This window comes from Centrocercus urophasianus, unplaced genomic scaffold, assembly GCF_019232065.1.
Source record: "Centrocercus urophasianus isolate 14NV4802_14NV808 unplaced genomic scaffold, USGS_Curo_1.0 seq_10, whole genome shotgun sequence".
NCBI lineage: Eukaryota > Metazoa > Chordata > Aves > Galliformes > Phasianidae > Centrocercus > Centrocercus urophasianus.
The window spans coordinates 3,484,100-3,510,402 of NW_024884142.1; the positions used below are offsets into that span (position 1 = coordinate 3,484,100).

Below are 26,303 nucleotides of genomic sequence, written 5' to 3' on the forward strand. Positions count from 1 at the left end.
TCATTAGTGATAGGACCAGGGGGAATGGCTTCAAGCTACGGCAGGGGAGATTCAGGCTGGACATGAGGAAGTATTACTTTTCAGAAAGGGTGGTCAGGCACTGGAATGGACTGCCCAGGGAGGTGGTGGAGTCACCGACCCTGGGGGTGGTCAAGGAAAGGCTGGATGTTGTGTTGAGGGACATGGTTTAGTGGGAGCTATTGGGAATAGGTGAACGGTTGGACTGGATGATCTTTTAGGTCTTTTCCAACCTTGGTGATTCTATGATTCTATGATTCTATGATTCTATGATTCTATGATTCTATGAAATGTTCTTCCCAAAACGAAATTAAAAAAAACCTGAAGGCTGTGATCTCCATTGTCTCACATCTCATCAGTGCAAATCAATCCAATCGAAATGGAGTAAACTTACTCCACTGAAGCAAACAGGTTGCAAAAGGGCCAGCTGAGAGGACTTAAACAGGACTTCTGATTGGAGGAGAAGTGTGGGTCTTCTCTGTTAGAAGCCACTCTTACATTGGTGCAGTGACGGTGGGACTCTCAGTCCCTCATTTGTGGGAAGAAGGGAAGCTCCGGCTCAGGCAGGTCACAGGGTGAGGGACAGCTCCTTCCTCCATCCTATTCCTCCTTTCTGCAATGCAGAAAAAGATGAGAATCGTGCAGTCTTTGTTCAACTAGATAACAGTGCACAGAGCAATTTCCCAACTGTGCCGAGTATTTTACTGGAAAAATCAACTATTTGAGATTCCTTGTATTCTGCATATGCAGTGATGTCATGGAGGAGGTTGCATTCATAGCACTGTTTGAGTAGCTCAGCTAGGAAAATCCTAGCTTCTGTTAGCTGTTTTAGTGTTGCTGCTAATGTTTTAATGTGGTTATGTAACTCACAGCAATTTGAACATTTCATTAGACTTATTTTGCAGGTTATGTATCACCTTGCACACAAGTCCCCTCCATTAAATCATCTTTGCACATTCTGCAAGCACTCTCTACATCCCATGCCTCTTCAGCAAGGTCAGACAGCACCTTACATTCCCTTTAGCAAAAAGTGAAGAGATTCAAGTATCGGTGCTGGAAGAAATGGAGGAGATTGGAGCCTCAAAGCTGCATAAGACATGAGTTTTTATCTGATCATATTGATGACAAAGTCAGACTCGGCCTTTTTCTCTCCTTGCTAAGGATGCTGCCAGCTCCTTGACCAGTGGTGGTTTTGCACTCACTGAAGTATTAAAGAAGTCTCTGATGCCATTGTGTGGTTTCTCTGGACTGCCTTAGTGCCCTATGTTAGGCCTGCAGGCAAATGACCAGGTCCTTGAGCTGACTGCGGTTTGAGGTGAGGCTAACTAAGCAAGACAAGGGAAACCACAGGTCACAGCTGAAGAAACGGCTGAAGATAACAAACAGCAGTGTAAGAAATAGCAGAAAGCTAGAGACAGTACTGTGAGAGATGGCTGCATCTCACAAGTGGTGAAGGGACTGTTGTGTGAGAAATTTCTGGACTTCATAGGTAGCTGAAGGGTAACACTGGGGACTTCCTGGGGAGCACAATCTGCAAGGCCAAGAGCACTCAGGTAGCCATATCCATAATCCCATGGAAAGCTGTCCCCTGACACCACTGCATCCCAGCCGTGCCCACATACAGGTGACCAGATTTCCCAGTATATACTGTCCCCACACTTGCCTTGGCATCATTGACTATTTTATCATAACCAGGAGTGCCTAACTCCGGGATAGATCTTTGTCACCTAACCTTTGGCACCAGGCAGAGGTGCACGAGGTTGAAGCACGGCCTCTTTTTCTTATTCAGGGAAGCATAAGGGAAAGATAAAACTGTCAAACCACTTTGAGCCTCACATCACTGATATAATACTATTAACTGACCCTCAGGAGTAGCATAAGGCTTAATTAATTGCTCTTTGCAGAGACAAACTGATGGAGGACACTGTAGAAATGCAAGCAGATCTATTAACCTGAAGAACTAGTCTAATTAAGTGCTTGAAATTGCTAATAGATATTTAACTTTATTAAAGCAGAGGCTTCATACCAATATTTTCATGTAAGTGTAGTTAAAGTTTGATTGTCTGTTTTGAAAAATAGTTCCATAATGTTAATTATGGGCTGGTTAATTATCTTATGGCCATTAAAAGTCCTGTGTACAAACAATTTGATTTCTCCATGCCTTGCACACAAACATGGCTAACAATTGTCTTTATTTCTAACATACGAGCGTCTGAGCTGAAAACACAGGAAAAGATCCATCACTTTTTCAAAACCATCCCTGCATCTCTGAGAATGCCCTTGACTCTGTACAGTAATGCTTAGCAGCAACTGTAAACATTGATGTGTTATCAACATTGTATTTCTCTTAGAACCAAAAGCACAGCATCACACCAGACACTCTAAAGAAAACAATTCCATCCCAGCTGAAACTAAAACACACCCACACTGCACAAAAATAGATGTTCATGCCAGCTCCAACCAAAGGCCCAGCTATCTTACAATCATGTTTCCAATATGGACTAAAAATGTAAACCTAAGGAAAGTGTAAGGAAAATACAAGTGCACAGCGATAGCCACCCAAGTACTCTATCAGCTTAAACATGCCTACAGCTTCAGGAATCACAGCGTAAAGAAATATTTCATTCTGTGTGTTCTGAATTTGCATCTCTTGGCTTCATTTCAATCCTGTAATTGCAATAAAATCGTATGATAGAATAATAGAATTGGGTTGAACGAAACCTCAAAGATCATCTCTTTCTTCATAATTTTATAGATATGTATCTCAAAGCCCTCAGCTGCTTCTCCCAGCAGAGGAACCAAGGCACACATTGTGACCGTCCTCTCTCCAACACTCATCCCTGTCAGCATTCTTGGGTGTTCGCTTTCTGGGACAGGGACCCAAATCCTTGCCAAATGTGACAAAGGACACTTTCTGCTGGGTGTAAGGTGATAAGCATGACATAAAAAAAAAAAAAAAGTTGGTATCATGAAAATATTATGCAGCAAAATCCCAGAGAAGGTGTTGATGAGAAGTTTGAAGATTCTACACATGTTCCTTTCCTTCATTAACTACCAGTTCACTACACTTCAATCTTCTGGTTGCTTTTCCTGGTGTAAGGCTGTTTAAGGAAAATTCTACTGATGATTTTACCAGTCAGATACTTTAAAGACTTTCCATACAATCCTAGTTAGTCACTACTGACGCATCCCGTTTACAGTGCTCTTAGGGCTGCACACCATGCCCACTGCGTGACCTCTAAGGGAATACGTCCAAAAATGTTTAAGTAACCTACAGACTGAAATTCTTTTTTAGAACTACTTCAGTTCAGATGTTTTAGGCACCTAAAGGTGCAGGTAGGGTCTTAGCAGAACCTGAATTTAGAGTGTTAGCCACGTGCCTAAGTGCTATGCAGAACTTCACTAGAGCTGAAACCCCCTTGAAAATGAGATCAGGCCTCTAAGATAATGTGCAGCTTTTAGAAAATGCAGTCTACAATTCTGTCATACAATCTTTTAAAATTCTCTTGCCATCTCCGCTCTGCAACAAGAAGCAAGAATACATATAATAGGGCATTTAAGAGAGAAAAGTGGGACACATCAAGTGAAACATTTCCAGCAAAAATAGGGAAGTATCAGTACTATTATGTAGAGATTTAATGAAACCTCATTTGGTCACTCTGAGTTCAAGAAAGAGGAATTCAGACTGGAACAAGAATAGCTTGAATGGTTGGAAGAACAAGCATGCTGTTAGACATGGAGAAACCAAAACAACTTGGGTCTTTAACTGCTCACATTGAATCTGTATTGTACAATATGGAGTCCATGCCTGGGATGGAAAAGACTGCTTATGAAAAGGAAAGTGTTGGTACTGCCAAAACAGTTATAAACTCGCCATGAATAAGTTTAGGCTGGAAAATGGAAGGAAGCTCCAGAGGAATGATGTCCTCTGAGTCTTTCCCAGGGAAACAAACAACCCAGTCACTTTTAAGCTCGAGCAGTTTGTGAAAGGGATTGTATCATAAAGCCACCTGATTATATCACAGCAAGTCTCCGCCAGCTCTACTTGCCAACAGGCTTATACCCAGATAGGCTGAGCCAGACAAAAAACACCCTACATGAATGGGGAACTTGGCACAGGGACCAGACTTTGTAACTTCCTTGTAAAACTGCAATCCAAAACTGCCTTGGTTTTTTGGAATTCCTCGGAAGAAAGTGAAAACATTCAATAAATACTTCAGTATTGGCAAGAGAATGGTCAGTTTCTTTAGCTAAGTTGGTTAACAGCACATTGATGAGCACAGCTGAGAATCTGCAGGTCCAGGCAACTTGAACTCGGGAGCCATAAACCAGTTAGGGGAAGGAAACTTGGCACGCTAATGATAAGCACTGGAAAAGCTGGGAAGTTCCAGAGGGCTGGAAATGGGCCCATGTGAAGGCAGTCACACATGGCAGTCAAGATTATTTGAGGAACTACAGGCCAGCTACCCTGCTGCTCTCAGGCAAGATAATGGGAATGCTTCCATTAGCAAGATTCAATTAGCAAAGTAAGAAATGATAAGCAGATAATTATGTCAGACACATGGTTCGCTGTCTTTTTCAAAGTAGTTTGATTTCATTACCAGAGGCACTGTGGAGTTGAGTGGTAGTAGCAAACAGGGATTTTTAAAGCTTGGTACTCCTGCAGCATTGCAATTAAAAAGAATTCCATGTCATGTCAATAAAATGCACGTTAATTGGGTCAAAATCTTGCTAATTGACAGGTCTCAAAAAGTGATTGTCACTGGGAATCATTTAATGATGAAATGCTGGCTTCATTATATAGTCAGTACTGCTCAACATTTTCTATAGCACTCTGAAAGCAAATATAAGAAACATTGCTGAGTTAATTTACTGTAGATGACACTGAGATTGACAGAATGATAAATAATTATGAAGATAAGGCTGTCATCTAGAATCATTTGAAGAGAGAGATGAATCAAGATGATTCAAACACATCATGTTTTAAATTAGAGAGATGGAAAATTACAGAATTCATAGCAAAGGAAGCTGACCATCTGCAGGGCAAGGCTGTCTCCAAAAAGCAGGAACTCAAGAAGGATTTAAGAGTGCTATTTGGCAAGGCACACACAAGCTCTCAAGGTGACAGGATAAACCGATTTTTGTGTGTACAAGGCAAGGAAGTTATTTAGTAGGAAGAAAGAAATTATTTTACCTCTTTAGTTGGCCCAACTGGAAAAGATTAGATTCTGGAAAAGAATCCTACAAATCTGGTGTGCATTTTAAAACACGCTGCCAAGCTGGAGAAGTCAAGAAATGCATCACAGGAGAGGGTTGTATTTCCAGTGGGAAATACAAGCTCAATCTCTTACTAAAAGCAAGAATGAAATGAGTCTGTTTACAGTATGCATATTTGCAATGCAAAAATGCAAAGTCTAAAATGCTGTGGTGTGCATGGCTGTGATATCTACTGTGCCTTTGAGTATGTAGCCTTTGTGTGCTCACAAAACAGAATTTATCTTCAGCCCCAGCTCACTGCAGGATAGGATGAAACAATTTGTGAGAGAGGGCAAAGAGCAGCATGATGCGTAACAATAATAATTGAGTCTGACAGCACAGCACACTCCAAATGTTGATAAATTCAAGCTCTTTAGAGTACGGGCCATTATCCTCATTAAGTCTGCGGCTCAGACCTGGCCAAATTCTGATATGTTCAGCTTGCTGATGGCTTGGGGCTGTGGACATCCCTCCCAGTCACCACACAGAGATGCAGAGACTGTTTGGCCCTGTCCAGTCCCAGCCCCATTGCGGGAGGCTTGTGTTCAATCTGCCTCTTGCATGAAAGGTCTCTAGCTCCTTTCAGCACCAAAAAGCTGGTCCTTGTAGGAAATCAGGAACCTCAAAAGCCAAATGTAAGCACAGAAAGAGGCAATGATTACATGGTAAGTTGACAGATCCCAGCGAAGACATTTTAAACTAAAAGAGGGAGATTTAGGTTAGATGTTAGGCAGAAATTTTTTTGCTCTGGAGTGGTGAGGCACTGGCATGACTGCCCAGAGAATCTGCAGTTGCCCCATCCTTGGAAGTGCTCAAGGCCATGTTGGATGGGGCTCCGGGCAGCCTCAGCTGGTGGGTAGCAGGTGGTTGGAACTGGTTGATCTTTTAAGGTCCCTTCCAATCTAAGCCATTCTATAATTGTATGATTTTTTGGGAATGTTCTGACCCTGTATGTGCATGTAGAGCAAGGGATGAACCCTAGGTTGAGAAGCAGACCAGGCCAGGAGCCCACAGGAAAGGAAAGAGAGCAGAGAAACCATAGCTGTGTGCCATGGGCACTAGGAAGAGCTCAGACATTTTGAGAACTAAGACCAAAATAAACCAGTTACTTAGTGCTCCTGTGCTCAGGGAAGAAGGCTTTGAACCTTCATGTAGCAAACCAACAGGTATGAAGAGAGTTGAACTCATCTTCAATTTCTACCTGTAACTGAAATGACCTACGAGATCCCGAATTTGGCTAAAGAATCAATGTGTATGAATCTGTGTGTGTGTGTGCAAACGTGTGCTCAGACACAGACTGGGAGTCAGCTTCCAAGAATTGCTTCCCTGCAGTGTCAGCGGCCTGACAGGAAAAGCACGTTTCTAATGAGACAAATGCAAAGTAGAGCCAGAGAGAACTTAGAAGACGCTACAAAAAGGCGACTTCAAAATATTGTTAGAAGTGAGCTCATTAAATCTGCCTGTTTTGATCTCTGCATCCCACACAGTACAAAGGGCCCACTGGCTGTGTATCAAGGGGGACGGAAAGATCGATTCGTATCAAGGACATAGGCAGAAGTACACAAGGGTACGAGTGTCTTGTTTCATTTGCCTGTTTTAATCTTTCACTTGCAACTACTTTTCGTTTTGAACTTTGAACCCAAGAGCAAAGGTGTGCGGAGCAGCGGATGTAAGAGGAAGGCATGAGCAGAGCAGGCCTCAGGTGTCACAGGGCATAAATAGTGGCCACCAACAGAAACGAAGGGGAGAGAAGAGGTCACAGGCAGCACATGTGGCTGTGCAAGGAGGTTCTGTGTGAGCACAGCATGTATGTTTTGGATGCAGGAGTTTTGCAGGGCTGCAAATATTGCAAGGCCCAAGTGCAGTGAAGCAGGAGTACAGGCTGCCAGTGTGGAGGAGATGGGGTCAGGAGGATGCTCGTACATGTGGGGACAGAGCAGACTGGGGTGTGGGGTGGCAGAAAGCAGACATGTGGAAAAATAGAGGCCTCTAATCATGAACACAGTGTTGCATTGCAGCTGTAACAAGAAAAGTGACACAGGGAGGGGACTTCAGCCCTCAGATCCAGTAAGAGCACAAGGGTTGAGCAAAGCAGATCCTCCTCATTGTGGCCTTCCAGTACTTGAAGGGATCTTGTAAGCAGGAAGGAGAGCAACTCCTTACACAGTTTGATAGCAACAGGACAAGGGGAAGTGGCTTTAAACAAAAAGAAAAAATTTAGGTTAGATGTTAGGAAAGTTTTTACTCAGAGGGTGGTGAGGCACTGGCACAGGGTGGCACAAGATGCCCAGAGAAGCTGTGGATACCCTATCCCTGGAGGTGCTCAAGGTTGGGCTGGATGGGGCTCCAGGCAGCCTGAGCTAATGGGGGGCAACCAGCCCACAGCATGGGGGTTGAAAGCCATTCTATGATCCTTCTTAAGGGAGTATGTGTTACTGAGAGTACAAACCAGCATGAGATAGGGCAGCCTTTGCACAGGAGAGAGATGTCATGGAAAGGATGGCATTGCAGACATGAAGATCATCTTCCATAGGCAGCTCTGACCTGTGGAGAAAAGTGAACACCGGGTTAATCTTTCTGATAACATAGCATCCAGTGTTTTCTTCTGGTAAAACTGGGCTGGATATCATGTGCTTCTGCTCCTGCTCTCATTGTTTCCACTGGATTTTGTTGGACTGAGCATAGGAATCTTATATTTGCCATCATACCCATTAAGATGATCCCTACTGTGAGGATGACTGGCACAGGTTGCCCAGAGCAGTGGTGGATGTCCCATCCTTGGAAACACTCAAGGTCAGGCTGGATGGGGCTTTGAGCAACCAATCTAGCTGTAGGTGTCCCTGTTCATTGCAGGGGAGTTGGACTAGATGGCCTTTAAGGGTCACTTCCAACTCAAATGATTCTATGATTCTATGGTTCTATGACCCCACGTACTGTGACTTTGCTCAAGTCACCATATTTACAGTGAACCTGGTCTTGTATCAGAGACAGAAGATTAACACAAGATGAGAATTATGTTGAGCAGTAATTACAGGAGGCTGAGTAATTGGTTTTATAACTACAATACTTCAGCTAGGTGGGATGAGTTTCCCCCTGTCCTCTCCCATCCCCTCATACATGACACAAACCCATGAGCTCCAGGGGCAGAGCTCGCCTGCACCCTGTCCATGGAAACCACTGAGTAAGGGGCACTGGGAGCTGGCTGGTGTTAAGGTAGGTCAGAGCTCTTAACAGGGTACAAAAATGTCATGGCAATTTCACTGCTCCACATGTGAAGGACTACAATACATATTTTTATTTATAAAATAAGAAAAAAGATATAAAACAGGATTCATACCACAGATACACTGATTTGAAAGGATACTGCTATCATAACAGAGGTCATTGACATAGCTGAATCGAGGAAAATGACCAAGAATTTAAGAAATCTGAGAATATATTATTTATGGGAAAGAGATGCTCAGCAAGGAGCTGTGTGGCAATTTCTGGGGGTGGAAAGACTCATGGTGTCTGGGTAAGAAACAGCTTGTGCAATCTGTCTAGGAAGGGAGAAGTCATCTAATTCAAGGAGAAAAGTATACAGATAACCAAAACAACCCCAGGGGGCTGCTGTGTGCAGGCTCTGAGAGAAGTGCAGAGGGAGTACAAGGATCTATTTCAGTAAACACGAAAGCCCTGCAGAGCACTGAGAACACAGATGGGAGCAGAGTTTCCTTCAGAGACTGTACATATCATAGTGAAGGGCAAAAGCCAGTAAAAAAATTGGGACTTCATCCAAAATCCAGTCAAACAGCACAAAAATGCAGATACTGTGCAACAGATAGATCTCTGTTGTGGCCTAAAGGATCCTGGTTGTAATGACAAGGCAGTTGTCTTGTTGAGAAAACTATATGTGGGCTCCTGACTGGTTTACAAAGAGCTTTCCCTCAGTCATTGAATTTGTCTTTCTGCCAGTGCTTTGGGCATGATAGCAAGTCCTGCATTAGTATCTTTCTAAAATCTGAGCTGTTAGAATGAAGTGGTTTTACAAAACTCTTTGGGGCTGTTTTTTCTGAGTTCCTAAGGATCTGTGCTTGTCTAGTTGCTCCTCAATCGGTTTTTAGTAGCAGTGATCTAAAGAGCTTAAACCATGGGACTGCAGTGAATTGGCACACATTAACCGAAACCTCTTGGGAAGGAATGACATGATGCACAGGCCAGCATCGTCTGCATAGGTACAGACAGTGGTCAGGGTGGTCAAGACAGTCTCATCCTTGGGCAGTGGGGAGCGGCTTGGGGATCAGCCCCAAAAATTTGGAATATAATATAAGGCTCTGAAATATAAGGCTTAAAGAGGAAAATATCTTCTGTGTTCCTTGGGTAGGAGCCCCTGAAAGCAGAAGGTGAGCAACGCTGTTTTCTTCTGCACTTTTCTATGGCCAGGGTGAGAATCTCACTTCACAGAGCCCTTGTTTCTCTTTTGCTCCTTCTCTGCCTTCCAGGTCCTTGGTACTTCCCCCCACCTTCAGCCTGCCATTGCCTCATCCACAGCAAATGCTCAGTGCCAACAAAAACCCAGACTGAATTTGGTGGAGTTAAGCCCAGCCTACCTTTCACAGTAATTTCCTATGTACTGGCATATTCATTTTGTCAGAAAATTGAATGGAACCTTAAAATATGAACCTTTTGGAAGAGACTTGTTTCAGAACACGTAGGAATGTGAACATGTTTTATGACTGAAATATAAATGCCTTTAAGGTGGAAAAAAAATCAGTGGAAGAAAAAGATAATGGAAATAGTGGCTCAGTGTTCAGGACAGAGCTGGCCTGAGCCCAGTCTGGTGCTCACAGACCTGCTGGTTTCACAAGAGCTGCCTCCTCAGTGAGGATCAGGCCCTGTAGTCACATTTTATTGAAACACTGGTAGAACAAATTTGAGATTATGGCAGCTAGAGGTAAGATAAAAGGAAATGAACCAAGTACGATGCCTTCATACAGCTGCTGGTTATAGGAATGTACTCTGCTGGCCTTATGGGTAATCCAGACTTTGAGATCCCATTCATTCCCATTCTCTCTCCCATGACTTAAAGTAATTCCTTGTGACTGTCTATAAGCCCAAACTCCTTGGAGCTTGTTCTGTGCAGCGTTACACTGCTGGGGCTCCTCCAACTGTTGTGTAATGGAGTGAGATCACAGGCTAGCTCCATCCATGTGGCTTGCACTATCTTGCCTGCCTGATGGTTAGCTGCAGTTGAAACATTAAAAAAACCAATTCATGTAGGATTACCGTTGTAATTCTTAACAGCAGCAGGAAATTCTGATACATAAATGACCTTACATAAGCAAGAAATCATCTGATGTGGAGATGTTTTCTACTAATGTTTGTAAGTTCATTGACTGCTGTGGCTGCTGTTTGGGACGTTCAGTCTTCGCTTCATGTGCTGTACAAGCAGATGGATATAGGCTGGCCAAGAAGCAAGGACAACAGTGCAGTCATGTTTTCAGACATGACATTTAGCCCGTGTTAAATGAAAAACTGGACAGTATTCACATACTTAACCTTTCAGACTATGCACCACGATTTTCAGATTAGAGCGGCCCTAACAATCACAAACTTCCATCCCATGTGGGGTTTTCCTTTCAAGTAAGTCATAGGCCTTTTAAAAAATCTCTTACTGAGAGGCTATTGACATACGAGGCATAAAGAACAAGCAGTCTAGCTTCCTGAATTTTGGCTTCATGAAAGCAATCAGGAGAATCACGAGCATTCAGTGTCCTTTTATTTACACAAAGCCTCTCGGAAATGCAGTGTAAAAATGAGCCCAGTGTATTTCACTGCATCTGACCAGCAAGTATGAGCAACTGAGGTGGGACTCAAAGCTGTACCTTGGTGACTCATTAAGGTTTCTAACCACCACAAAAATCACAGTGCAGCATAATGTAAACAGTGAATGTGCTTTGTCAAGAACAAGGTTCTTTGGGAGCTTCTGGGCAGCGGACATTCTTTATTGAGTAAAATTGAAAGAACTAGAACAGTCTCTTATGTCAGCATATGAGCAAGTTGACACAGTCAGGTGAATAAGAATACATAGAGTGGTCACTGAAAACAAAAAGAATGTGGCCAGCAGGTTGAGAGAGGTGATTGCTTCCCTCTAGATTGCCCCTGTGAGACCCTGCTTGGAGTAACGTATCCGGCATAAGAACAACATGAACCTGTTGGAGTGAGTCTAGAGGAAGGCAATGAAGATTCTCAGAGGGACAAAGCACCTCTCCTATGAAGAATGGGTGGGACAGCTGGACTTGGCCAGTCTGGAGAGGGCTCCAGGCACACCTTCTTGTGGTCCTTCAGTACATAAAGAGGGCTTAAAAGAAAGATACAGAAAGTCTTTTTACAATGGCCTGTAGTGACAGGACAAGGAGCAAAGATTTTAAACTGAAAGAGGGTAGATTTAGGCTGGATATAAGGTATACGTCTTTCACAGTGAGAGTGGTGAGGCAGTACCTGTACCTACCTCCAGTACCTCACTGGAGGCAGTACTGGAACAGGCTGCCCAGAGAGGCTGTGGATGCCCCGTCCTTGGAGGTGTTCAAGGCCAGGTTGGATGGGGCCCTGGGCAGCCTGGTTTAGCATTAAACAGGGAGGTTGGTGGCCCTGCATGTGGCAGGGGGGTTGGAGATTCATGATCCTTGAGGTCCCTTCCAACCCTGGCCATTCTGTGATTCTGTGAGGCAGTGGCACAGGGTGCCCAGAGAAAATGCGGATGCCTCAACCCTGGAAGTGTTCAACCCAGGTTGGATGGGCCCTGGGCAGCCTGATGTAGGAGGATTGGACTAGTTGGCCTTTAAGGTCCTTTCCAATTCAAATCATGAGATGATTCTATGATTCTGTTCCTCTGAAGAGTGCAGGATCTGCCGTGGGTGCAGGATTAGGAGCACCAGGCCTCCAAAAGCAGCCTGGTAGCACATGGGATGTTTGTCTCTGGTGTGCAGGCACTGTCTCACCCATGCTGCTGCTGCTTCCCCAATCTCTGTACCTTCACCTTTGTCTCCTTCATGACATATCCTTGCTATACTCTTCACCCTTGACTATACAGTTATTGGAGCCTGAAAGTATGTTTTGGGAGAGATTACTATAACATTTTATCATCAAGTCATTTGTTGTTGGCCTGGGTGGCTGTAAACTAGAGCGAGTGATGTGCCTTTAAAACAAGCCCTTCAGTCAGAGAGGATGAGCTGTGGTTGCAAAATTCTGTGCATAGCGTAGCATGGTCTGAGAAGAGAAGGCTGGAAATGCTCAAGAGCCACTGGCTTAAACATTTACACATGAAGGTAAACTATGACATGCGGCCACTCTGCAGCCAGGTGTTGATATTTGTGGCTTGCCCCTGGATTATTCCCTGGGCTGTTTTCCTGCATCAATGACATCCCAGGCTGATTAGAGACAACCCCCAAACCAGACAAAGGATGGGACTGTGCCTGTGGGTTTAACCCAAGGGCCAGAAAATGAAGAGTTGATGAGAAAATTGTTTCCTGTTTGCTTGACTAAATACAACTATAACATTAAGATAAAAACCTATCCACAGTCCTCTGCAGGTGTGCTGTGACGATGCACCACTTAATGCTTGTAAAGTGTTTGGAAGTAGAAAATACTGCAGTAATGTAAAGCCCTGCCCTATTACAAGAAAGCTAATTGCTTCTTTTATAAGGTAACAAACCCCAGAAACATGGAGTGAAAATCATCACCAGATCTCTGGCAGCAGTCCTATCCCTAGCTAATGTCAGTGGCTACAGCTGTTGCAACACAGTGCTGCAATCTTCTGGAAAGAGAGAAGGAAAAAGCCTTCTAGGATTCTTTGGTTTCTAGATGCTCAGAGTTGCTGTTATTTCCACAGAAGAGTGCTGCTGCATCCCCCAAAACAGGAGTTCAGGCCTGAATCTGGCTGCCATCAGTGTGTCTGTAGCAGTTCTAAACACATAAATGAATGCATCTTCAAAACAGAAGATACTTAGAGCCCAGTGCAGTTTGAAACAGAGCAGTTTGTACTCAGTTGGCAAAACTGAGTACAGAAAGAGCCACTCTTGTTTTCTTAAAAACATTTTTTTGTATGAGGATCAATACACGCATTAATTTGTGAGCCTATGGGACACAGAACTGTGAAAATCTTGGATAGGCAAGACAATACAAAATGCTTGTCAGCAGTTCTGGTAAAGAAGACAAAATCCTTAATTTATTGAAAAACCACTGCAGGACGCATTGCCTGGGGACTGGTAACGAGCACAGTGCGAACAGTCTACAGCTCCCCCTTGGAGATCAGTACTGAGAAAGCTTGCTATGCAATGAGATGCAAAATATCTTCCTTCTTCCTCATGTGCAGTATCTAATTTTATTTCCATGGGATGCTTCCAATGACACCACGGATAAGCGCAGCCTGCCAGCCAAGTGCCACCCTTGAGAAGACATCAAAGATGAACAAACAAGAGCCAGAGGGGGATTGATAGTGCAGAAATTCTACACCCAGTTTTCTGCCGAAGGAATGTAGTAAGGAAGTAATGATCCCCTCATTTTTTTTTCTCGTCTAGATTTGTTATTAGAACAGGTATGGGTGACACAACTTCTCATGAGATACAATGCTATACAGCCTGGTGTGAGGACCACAGTGTAACTCCCAGTAGTGGCACTACTATGCGCAATGGTGGCTCAGCCACCAGGGATGGAAACAGGAGGCACAGAACCATAGAATCTTTTTGGTTGAAAGGGACCTTACAGATCATCTAGTCCATCCTCTTTGTCATGGGTAAGAACACATTCCAACAGATCAGGTTGCCCACAGCTCCATCAAACCTAGCCCAGAGGTGGGCTTTCCACAGTGTCTCTGGGCAGCCACAGTCAAGAAGCCACCATGACAGTCCCAGCTCTACTACCTTGTGGGATGAGTAAGTACCCCAGGAAAAGCAAGTACAGACCAAATACAGTACAATGGTTCTTCCCTTTCCAAAGTCCTTCCCTTTCTTATACTACACATCTCTATATACACAGCTTCACTACACATCCAGACGTACAGCTGGGGTAACAATAGAGACCCACCTCCCAGGGTGCTGATTTCAGCAGGGAAATTAGCCCCAGTTCCAGATTCAAAGTTGTACCACATGGAACAAAATTCCCAGCCTCCCTTCTTCCCCGTCCTGTTGGTAAGAGGTCAAACAGCTCCATAGGAAAGCCATGTAATTCCTGCTTCAGTGGAGTGCTGGTTCCCATTGGTTCCTTCCAGCTTTTTTTTTTTTTTTTTTTACAGTTTCTTCAGCCACACATGGGGAGAAGGAAAAAAAAAAACAAACAAAAAAGCACAACAAAAATGCCTTGGGAAAGAGAAAATGTGTGTCATTTTGTGTTGCAAAGGGAGCCAGGAAAGGTGAGCTACATGCAGAGCCTAAATATCCAGCAGCCATACTTGTTATCTGAGCCTCTGTGCCATTAGCAAAGCAGGAATACTGGTTTGGGTTTTCCCCTCTGTTCTCCATGCGAGCAGGTCTCCACAGGCTCCTTGCTTACTGGATTGATACTATGAAAAATAAAACCCTGTCGAGAAATGAAAAAGTATGAAGAGGCAAATAAGTGATCTCAGAACTCCAGAACAAATCTTGGCTCTGATTTAGTCTGCATGGGGGCAAATTTATCTGCCGCCAAGGAAAAAAAAAGCAACAAAATACTAACAGCCTGGTTTTGATTCCCATTCATTCCAGCTGACTGTTGGTCTCCAAGCTGAGCCTGTTGTTTTATTGAGAGCTTCTTATTCAGTGAGCCACAGGCAGTGACTGCTGGGGAAAGCACAGCCTGGTTTTATTTAGGTAGTTTCAATTGTAAGTAAAATGACACTTCCTTCCGTGAATGTCACAAAACCTACTGGACCAAAATATGTCCTATATATTGCAACAGGATTTCCTTGTACTCTGTTAGACACAGATGACCTGAGACCCACTCAGCCCATTTGACCATGGGAAGGAAAATGAGATGAAGAACGAGGAGAAAGAGCAAGAGGGTGAATGCAAAAGCAGAAGGCACCCACCGCTCTGTCCTTGCCTGGCTTTTGATGTGTGCTCTTCCTCTGGCTTTTAGACATGTAAGTTTAAGCCCACTCTGAAGCACTAGAGGGAAAAATTCTGCTTTGGTGAGTTTAAACAAGCTGGTAGTAGGCTTGTTTTACCTCAAGTGCTTGCCCAGTTTGTGAAGGCTACAGATGGAGTGCTGCTGACCTCCCAGGTAAGATGCAGCAGTGGTTCCATGGAATGGAGAGGAGTTTTGTCTGTGACAGAGAAAAAGAGGACAACACAGCCATATTAGGAGTAGCTTTGGGCTCTGCATATCCGCTCAGTAAGAGATTTTTCCACCTTCTCCTGCTGGAAGCATTTAATTCAAACTGAAGCAGCTCAGATATATGCAGAGATCTGTTTGTGTGTGCCATGTATATACATATGCATGGAGATACATGCAAAGCATGCACAGACAGCTGTACATTTGTGGTGTTGTATTTCCTTAGGGACTCACTGATCTCAAGCCACTGCGCAGCGACAGCTTTCTGCTGGAAAGTCAAGAGGGATCTCCTGTTGGCCATTTAACAAGGGATGGAGTCAGACTGAGATTTCTGAGGCCTTGAACGTTCAGCCTTCTCCTTTCTCCAGCCTATTTGCCTTTCATTTTCACATTATGCAAGAGATGTGATCCTCGAATAAAAATACTCACTGTGGGAGAATATTGCTTAATTGTCAGAAGTGGATACTCTGCCAAACATGGCCAGTATCCCATCAGAAATATCAGGATGCTCACAAGTAAGTATATAACCAAAACGAGATCAGAATTGGAGGCAGGAGAGAAGCAGGGTCAGGGCGGTAAAGTGGAGGAGGAAGTCATAAAATTCCCCTGTATTATCTGCACCCAAATCCTACTGCCTCTGAATCACAGTGTGCAGAAATAGCTCACAATCATCTGCAAGAAGTCATCACATTTGTAACCATTGTCCCTTTTACCCAAGAATTTGCATGGTTAAACTATTAGTGGTGCAATATCTTGATCCATACACAAATTATACCTCAACTATGTAGGGTGTAATTCCTCTAATCCAATTTAGCTGTTGAACATTGCTTGAATGTAGCTGGGGAGAAAATCTAATGCAACAAACCAGACCTTTATCCACTAAAGGAGATGAAAAATCATCATTGCTTCAGTCTGAATATATCTAATTCAACCACAAATTGCTAGGCTGAGTAGAGTCCACTGAGCAGCCAGGAAGGCTAATTTCTCCCTTGCAGGAATTATCATATTAAACTCCCTGACCTGGGTTGCACAGGAGGTCAGATTAGATTATCACTGTCCTGAATTCTGGTCTCAGAAGCCAGTTTTCAGTGCCAATCTGGCTGAAATCCCAGGTAAACATCATGAAAGAAATGCGGGCGTGTGGTTAGCATATCTCATTTCTGTGTGCTGTGGTGGATGAGCCAGCTGGCTGCTGTCGGTAAGAAGGCAGCAGAACTTCCTGAAAATGGGAAAATCTTCACCAGATGTCAAGAAGCTGCTCATGGCCAGTGTTGGTCAACATGGGCCCCCCAACACGGCGCATGTTATCAGGCTGGCAGCTCCTGCTGCTCAGGTGGGGTTCTCAAATGTCCCAAGTTTGGTTAAGTAGGTTTGAGAAATGGTTTCAAACTAAAAGAGGAGAGGTTACATCAGCTATATGGAAAAAGTTTTTTATGATAAGCGAGGCACTGGGAGGCCCAGGCATACAGTGGATGCCCCATTCTTGGAGACACTCAAGGCCAGGCTGGATGGGGCTATGAGCACCCTGATGGAGCTGTAGGTGTCTCTGTTGACTGCAGGGGAGTTGGACCAGGCGACCTTCAAGGATCCTTTCCAACTGAAACAATTCTTTGGTTCTATGAAGGCCCTGTTGGGAGCACCTCATGTTTGAAACGCAGAGGCAGATGTTATCAACAGGCCTTGGGCTCTCTTCTTAGGTGCCAAGAAATCACACAGTGATTGATTCTTCCCAGACTTGTCCACCCAATGCTCACCCAGAAGAGGACAAGTCCTCTGCCTCTGGCTGCCTGTCCTTTCCCCACTCCTGGAAATCTAGCGAACAGCAGTGCTGTGACTAATGGCAGCGTGAAGCTGTCAGCCATCTAAATCAGGCACCGAATCAGGAGGAGCAGGGGAAAAAAAGGTATCTGAACCAGCTCTGATCACACACAGGCCACAGCAGGATCAGCTGGGTATGTCACTGACTCACAGGTGAACGTGTGACACTGCGAGTGGTGGCATCAGCGCTGCTCCCAGTCTGTGCGGGAAGGCAGCAACATGGAGACTTTCCCACATGTATTCCTTGCTCAGCACATGATGAAATTTGGTCAGAAGACAGGGCACAGAAGCAGAATGATATTGTCAGGACGAACATGAAAAAAAAAACACACCACCAACAAAAAACAGTGCGGTAAATTCTTGCAAAGAGTGGTATTTCCATGTGCAGGCTTGCTCCACCTGCAATTTTACATGTGTGTGGTGATTGCTGATATAATGCCTCTGGTTAAGATGCTTGATCTGAGCTTTGGGAAAATCCCTTCCTTATTAATCCATGATTTGATATAAACGTAAAGTAGCATATAATGTGGTCTCAATCCACAGAGACTTGTGCATTTGGGGCTGCAGGTATCTGAGGGATGAAGGAGAGAGAAGAGCTAACAGCTGAATGCCCTGCTTCTAGGCAGTCACTGGGGCTATGACTGGGCTATGACTGTCAGCACGGTGGTGGTATTAGCACTAAGACAAAAACTCAGCTGAGGGATTTGAGGCAGAAAAGCATTTCCAAAGGAGTGTTGTCTACCCATTGCCAAGCTCGCCTTGATAAGAGATGTGCGCATGATGGAAAACCATCTAAAAACACACTGCTCCATAGTGAGGAAGCTGCTGTTGGCCAGCAGTGACATCCCAGCCCACTACACACACTGTGCCATTGGAGCAGTGGAAATGAGGTGAGATTTCCTGATGGTGTTCCAGGCACTGGCCTGCAGGTATCCCAAGGACATCAGCCTGATATGGCAGTGTTGCAAACAGAACATCCTTAGACTAATGATAACCAAAAAAATCATTGGGAGTGGAGCTCAGAGGAGAGCATCCTGACCAGGTCCTGCAATTTGGGGTGCATATCCCTGCTGTGCCTGATGATTTACATGGAGCCAGCTGCATTTTTGATTGCACCACAGAGACTTGCAGCATTTTAATGTTAAGCAAACTGGGTATTTTTTCATGTATTCTGGTTATTTGCAGAACCAGGTCCTAAAGTGAGACACAATGCAAAGTATAGTGAAGGAAGAGAGGGGATGGGAAGAGATGGAACAGTGCTCTGTAAAATCAACCAGAAGTGTAAGAGTGCCTGCTTCAACTGTTACCAATCTGAGTGTTATTTCAGACGTACCAAATAGAGGAGGAAAATGCCAGAAGCCCAAGGATGCCTAGAGCCTGCCACAAGCCCACAGGATAACAAATCTACTGTCTAGCTCTCAGGCATCTGGAATACCATTTGCACATCATAGTGACATGTACAGGAATGCTTGGTGGCAACAGAGCCCCATGGGTTTTTTGTGTTATATCTTTACAAACCACCCGGGGAGCTGTATTTGCTGGTCTGTCCTGGTGTGGACATTGCCAAGACAAGCACAGGGTGCCTGCAGCCTTCTGCCTTCCTGTGGTATTTTCCATTGGTTTAGCACATCTTCTGTTGTTTATCCTGATCTTTGTGTGTGTGTGTGTGTGTGTGCAAAAAACGACCTCTGTCTTTTGCAGGGAAGAAGATGCTTGCTCAGAGTGTTGCCAGCCAGGATCCTCATTAGCTCCTGCAGCCCCTCTGGGTGCCAGTGCAGCCCTGTGCAATCCTTGCAGTAGTGTGTTTCTATGGATATGTGAGTTCTAATCCATGCTGTCTCATGCAGACGCCCCAGAAGGGTGGTGGATTAGGTGCAGCCACCCTTCACAGGCTCTTTTGTTATGTGCTCATGAACAACCATGATCCTGGTTTCCAAGTCTCTGGTCACTCCATACCAGCTTTTCTCAGGCAATGTAATCTGTGCTCCTCCGTCACTAGAACCAGCACCTCCTCTATACTAAACATATACTTCCATCCTAGTATGCAGATGGAAAATGCCCACTGTCCTGTCCTCCCTTTTTGAGTTCTGACTCTGGTCTCTCCATGATGAAATGGAGTTGAAAGATCCTATCTCAAGTGAAGCTGCAGCTAATGCAAGCTGCAGTTAATGAAAACTGCACTGAGCACTGAGCTCCTGGTGCTACCGAAGCTCTCTGCCTTTCCCAGACTTCCTGGGAAGTGTTTTGAACTTTATTTTTAAAAGCACAATTAATCACGGAGCAGAGCTTGAAATCAGTCCAAGTGCAATAAAAGCACCCGAGTGGGGCTCAGCCCAGCAAGCATTGTTTGCCACGGCCTGACTTCAGGCATCGGGAAACTTTTCAGATGTGCTAACTTTGCAACTCCTGGCTCCTGCAGGAATCTTAACTGCTACCATCTGTACGAGGGAACAGCAATGGGAGAGCAGCTCTCCCTCTCCCTTTACGTACATTCCTCGGAGCACCCATTTAGCACCCTCTGCAATTTCTCACTCTCGTTGACTGAAAGCTTCACCCTACAAAATTGCCATTTCTTAGTGCTTCCATCCCTCACTGGGAATTCTGAGGACCGGCAACATCTTCGCGGAGCCCCTCGCTCTCGCCCCTCCATCTGTTGCTGCTCTCCATGTGGTTTACAAGACGCTACAGGAAGGCATTTTCTCACGCTATTAAGTTTTCACTAGATGCGGAGGGGGATCAGGAATGCTTCGGACGGCGTAAAAAATCCCTTCTCGGCTCAGTTATTGGGATCTCGCAGCAGCAGCAAGCAAAATTATAGCCTCCATGAAATCCGAGTCTGCTGCCTCACCATGGGCATGGGGTGCTCTTCCAGGTACGCCTGGATGCCTCCCAGGCCAGTTCTCCTTCCCTTATCTGCCTCTCTTTTTGGAGCAGAGGTTGATTGCCTTCTGCTGCACATCCAGCAGATACTGGGCTATGGTTTTGCTTAGCTGCTCTAGGAACAACACCATCAATAAGCCTACTGCAATGAAAAGACCAGGGCTGTACCCTTGGGCTGAACCCAACAATCTGCCTGGATGTGCTGACTGTCATTCATCTCCAGGAGAACTCAGTTGGCTTTCCTTACCTTTGTTTCTTTCCCCAATAAACATCTTTATATGTCCAGAAAAGGGCAATGAAACTCTGAAGAGTCTGGGGCACAAATCTTATATAGAGTTGGTGAGGGAACTGGGGTTGTTCAGTCTCAAGAAGAGGAGGCTCAGGGGAGACCTTGTAGCTCTCTACAACTACCTGAAAGTAAGATGTAGAGATGTGTGAGTTGGACTCTTCTCCCAGATAGCAGTGATAGGAAGAGGGGCAACAGCCTTAGGTTGCACCAGGAGAGGTTCAGGTTGGATATTAGGAAACATTTCTTCTCAGAAAGAGCAGTGATGCACTGGAACAGGCTGTGCAGGGAGGTGGGGGAGTCACTGTCCATGAAGGGTGGATGTGGCACTGAGGGCCACGGCCTAGTGTGGTCACAGGGATAGGTTGGTAGTTGAACTAGAGAATCTCATTGGTCTTTCCAACCTTAATGATTCCATGATTCTATGATCCTCATACATGGTCTCTATAGAAGGTTCTAATCATCCTAACTGTACTCAGCACTTGTAAAGTACTCTGCATACCAGAAGCCCCTCACAAATGTAAACTAGTCGTCCTTTCCAACACCTACATGGAGGTGAGCAGGAGCTACAGCTCCACTTTTCAGCTGAGGAGGCTGACACATGGAGGTCCATGGCTACAACCAGGGCCACACAAGGGCTAGCACAGCTGGGATCAGGCATCTCTGGTTCCTAAACTATGCTTAAACCACCGAACCTCATTGCAGGGGCACACTAGAGGGGGTGGATCCAAACCAAAATGAGCAGTGCCCAGGACTATATATAATTTCTCCTGATTCTGCAAAGCTTGTGCAAAGTACAGAAAAGGCTGGTGTCATCCTGGGTTTATGGTCGTGTTTCCTTCAGAAACCCCACAAATCATTCAGCTCCCAAGTACTCAAATAAGCTCTAGAAATGAGAAGCTGTTGAAGCAGTGTATGTAAGCAGACTTTGTGCCTGGATAAGGACTGTGTCTATAGCATTGTATCACAATAATAACAGTAATGAAGAGCAATACTCAAAAGCAAGCCTACATACAAGGTCTTGAAATAGCAGATAGCTAATAGAAAAGCAGGAAGAACAGGGAGAGGGAAAAGGAGAAGCCCAGTAAGAATGACTTTGGTAATCTGGCCTTCTCTGGTGAAAGCTGAAAGGAGAGACTGTTTCCCTACCAGTCATCTCACTATGGCTAGCTATATTTGCACCCAAATATAAAGCTGAACTTCAGTGTTCAAGAGGCAGCTTTGTCTGCCTCATGCTCCTGGCCAGAAGAAAGCCAACTATGGTTGGGCTGAGCATAAAATCACCACATTTTCCCCGTGTTTTTCATGTAATGTTCCACTCTGCATCTCCAGAACGTTTCCCTTTGTGTGGGTTCAGCTTCTTGTCCCTGTACAGTGGAGGTAGGGGAATGTGACTCAGCCCTACTCACACCAAGGAGCTACGGTCACCCTGCTTGCAAACCAGGTCTGATGTCCACAGGCTGTACAAGCCTCAGGCGATGTCTTCTGAGGGCAGAGCTGGTTTGATCACCGCTGTGTCAAAGGGGAGACAGGATGCACAAACATCCGTTAGTCATCCTGGCTTCAACCCCACAGGATATCTCAAGTGACTGAAATGTAGGTGGAAAGCCAGCTTAAACAATACATCTGGGGATTTCAGCAGTAGGTGATCAACCTCACAGAGGTCCAACACAAGATGGCCAAGTAGGTAGCCCCAAATGACAGCAGAACAACCACCAGACGGAGTTGCTAGCTCCTAACTGGTCTGGTATCACTGGTGGCAGCCAACAGCCAGGCTTTATTATGATATTGTCAGAGCAGAGAAATCATGGTCACGGGGGAAAAAAGTCTCAAGGGCAAGATTTTCTGAATATGCAGCACTCCTATGATTCTGCTCCCATGCTCCCACCTCAGGACTCTTCTGGCTTCCAGATGAAGGAAAGCAAATTGCTGAAGGTAAAGCAAATTCCCATCCTGTGTGCCTGCAGGAGTTAGCAGAAAGAGGACAGCATGCAGAGAGCTGGACTGTTTTAGGGGAAAGAGACTCTGCAGAAGGCACAAGGTAAATTTGTGATAGAGAACTCTAACATCAATCCTTATATTTTGCTTGTCTGTTTTGCTTTTCAGCTGATTATACAATTTTGAAATTAAGAAGATGATCCTGTCTTCTCCATTTTTCTGCCAGTACAGTTTCTGTGTCTGAGGACAGTTCCAAAAACAGAGCATTGGAAGTGAGATGTGAAATGAGAATTCAGATTTTACAGTAGAGTTAGGAATTGTGAAGGACTGCTGGCTCACCCTCTCCACTTTCCATGCAGGACAAATCCACTGACTTCCATTTTCAGTGCTTTCTCTATTTGCTTTATCTGATAGAACAGATGTTTCTCTTGGAGATTAAAACGTTGGAGTGTTATTGAGCAGTAAAGAGCTAAAATATATTTAAGGAACATGGATGTGTCTAAACATGGGAAAAAAAAAAGCAAGGATTTTACTATCTGACTTATACAGAAGATGGCAAGAGATTTATCTGAGTAGCATTTGTAATGTATGCTAATGGTGAGTGTCTTAAAGGGAAATGAAACTGGAAGACAACATCTATGACAGCCGTGACGAAGTGGAAATAATTCAGTGTCACTCCTTAAGGGTGAGCATTTCTCAGCTCATTGCCCCTAAAACAGGCTCCAGCTGTATTTCATCTGTGTAGAAGAGTCAGCCATCGCCATTTCACAAACATCTTTCCATGAAGTTTTTCACTGGAAATAAAATCAAGACAATGTGCTTGAACTAACTTATGGTAGCCCTATAGAATGCCAGTGATGTGCTGGTGAATTTCGAAACTTTTACCCTCAGACATTTTCCCAGCTAGAAAGTTCTTCTTTCCTTGGATTCTTACTCTTTTATCCCCAGCAATGACAAAGAGACTGGTCACCTCCATTGTCACAGCCTGCTGCCACAAGCAACCTCCTTAATATCCACATAAAGTACGTACAGTTATTGTGTGCTGAATATTTTCTAGTGCTGATTTTCCTCATAATGCTCCTCATTTCAGGGAATGCTTGCAATTCCTTGTGGCTGATGGTTCTACAGATGTTGCACCACAGCCGTGATGGCAGCTGGAGTGCACAACGTGAGAACTGGAACTCTGCCCAAGGCATCTGCAGGAACCAAGGAAAATAATAGTCATTCTTATCCCATCCTATCCACTCAAATGCTGGAGTACACTCGTGGACTGCCGTGGCCAGATGGCAGCCATTGCAATTCATTTCTGCAGCTATTCCACTGTGAAGATTTTCTTTAGGATCCACACTGAATAGCATCTGCCAGCCTAAACTTACTCAGCTGGCCTGACTCGCTGTGATCATAGAATTGTAGAATGGCTTGGGCTGGAAGGGCCCTCACAGCCATCCAGCCCCAGCCCCCTGCCATGGGCTGGTTGCCCCCCACCAGCTCAGGCTGCCCAGGGCCCACCCCAGGGCTGTGTGTACCTCAAGGGATGGGGCACCCACAGCTTTCTGTGCAACCTGTGCCAGTGACTCAACACCCTCTGAACAAACGTGGCAGGGTTTGTGTCAGTCATCTCTTCATGAGAAAAAGCAAATAAAAGAGCAAAGAACATCCCTGCTCATGGCTGCAAAGGCAGCCGTGACAAAGGCAGCACACGGTTTGCTCTGTGATTTGTATTAAATCTTAAGAGGACTATTTGATCCTCAATATATTTCAGCAAGTGAATTAACCAGGTTTTTTGAGAGCCTTAAAAAAATTGTCCATCCCATAATTTCTTCTTCTTCTTTTCAGAAAATTAACATCATTGTTATCAGCAATGTCACTCAAAAGCAACCAAAATTTTGTTACCTGGTGGCTTTCCATTAAGATTGGCTGAAATGAAAAGACAAAACAAAACCAAAAGCAAACAAAATAGCTGAATACACAAGTGAAATAAAAGAGGAGAAAAATGAAACATTAACCAATGGGAAAAAAAAGTATATCACAAAATAGTTGCCATGTCTTCTGCTCTGCTACATCCTTTCTACTTGGAAATGGCCAGTCACACGACCTGCCCGTGCCCTTCCCTTATCTTGGTAATGGATAAGATCTGGGATGAAAGTTACTCAGCTGAAACCTCTCCTGGAAATTAAACAGTTTTCAGTAGAGCATTCAACAGACTGCATCTTGAGACACAGGTGGAATTTCCACTTAGAAGTGTTGATATCAAGACTTTTATTCTGATCCCATTGGTTTTCTCCTCAGGCTGTTAAAACATCAACTTTTTTCAAAGTCTTACAAATATAAATCATAATAAATATCAGCAAGGTAAAACATACCTTTTGGATGGGTTTTGTGGTTGTTTATTTTTTTATTTTTATTTCCCCCACTCCCCCCAAAAAAAGCTTTAGGGTTTGCTTCGACTAGATATCAGGAAGAAATTCTTTCCTGTGAGAGTAGTGAGAAAGTGGAACAGGTTCACCAGTGAGGCTGTGGATGCCCCCTGTCTGGAAGCATTCCAGGCCAGGCTGGATGGGGCTGTGAGCAACCTGGTCTAGAGGGAGGTGTTCCTGCCTATAGCAGGGGATTGGAACTATATGATCTTAAAGGCCCCTTCCAACCCAAGCCATTCTATGATTCTATGCTCCTAGCCAAATCCATGGGAAAAAATAAAATAAAATAAAATAAAATAAAATAAAATAAAATAACACATCGATTTCATCAACAGTGGATTTAGGCCGGTGCTTGGAAAATTCCTTCATGTAGCCTTTAATGAATAACAAATCCAGTTAATAATAATTGCTTTGCTCTTTTGGTACAGTGATGTACTCAGGAGCAATCATCATTACTTATCATCCTACCAGAGGTCTGCTCTGAGCTAGGTCAAGAGGCACTTCTCAGCAGCTATTTCTCCTTTATACTCCAAAGGGCTTTACAAGAAGCCCTTGCAGACATGGGGTAAATGTTTGTATTCGTGCATCCTCAAATGACTTGAGCTCATCAGGCTGTAAGCAGCACTAGTATATGCTGCAAGATATTATTCTTGTCTTTCTCTCTTCTGCGCTGACCTTTTTCAGGCTTCCTCGCTGTGACGTATCTTGCTTTGTACATTGTAGCTCTTATTCATTGAAAAGCTTCAGATATCTTAGCCAGCTTTTATGGTACTTAGCCCTGTGGAACCTCTTGGTGAGGTGAATCAAGTTCTGTCATATTCCCCTCTTCTTCCTTATTCCCAGGCTGATTTTTAGCGAGAATAAAAGCAATGAGGTGCTCTGAAGAAAGGAACAGTAAATGCTGTGTAGCAGGTAAGAAAAGCATCACTGTGTCATTTTTCTTAGCCCCTTTTCCTTCCAAACATGGATATCCATACAACTGTGCAAAAGTTCACGTGCAGCTATATATCTATGTCCATACATGCATATGTAAATAAAACACTCTTTTTATGAAACTCATTTAATGGGGGGTTCTGTATATCCTAAATTTTATTTTTCTTCTGACACTGGAAAATTCCCTTAGGCTATCAACATCAGCTGCTTTCTGTTATGCTGCCATCTGTTATGTAAAACAGCTAGAATTCCTTTTTTCTCTTTTCCCAGTGGCTTTCCTGTTTTTCAGCTATGGTCAGCTCTGGTTAGTTTTGCCTTTTTAGCCCTCTTTTATGATGCAAAATAGCCTTTTAGTTGTTACATAATTATAACATTGTGAAATAGGATAAAAGGATTTACCTCTACATGGAAAGTGTGTGTTTATCTATGTCAGCCATTTGAAAAACACTTCTGCTTTCCTTTCGGATTGC

The 26,303-nt window shown here is 44.3% G+C and overlaps 1 long non-coding RNA gene across 1 annotated transcript; it reads right to left on the reverse strand.

The window, feature by feature from the left end:
• Positions 1-322: 322 nt before the first annotated feature.
• Positions 323-23,645, reverse strand: LOC122162789. Its single transcript, XR_006169700.1, has 3 exons — positions 23,514-23,645; positions 7,724-7,818; positions 323-631 (listed from the first exon to the last, which is right to left on the reverse strand). It is a non-coding gene; the product is annotated as an uncharacterized LOC122162789 (long non-coding RNA).
• Positions 23,646-26,303: the final 2,658 nt, after the last annotated feature.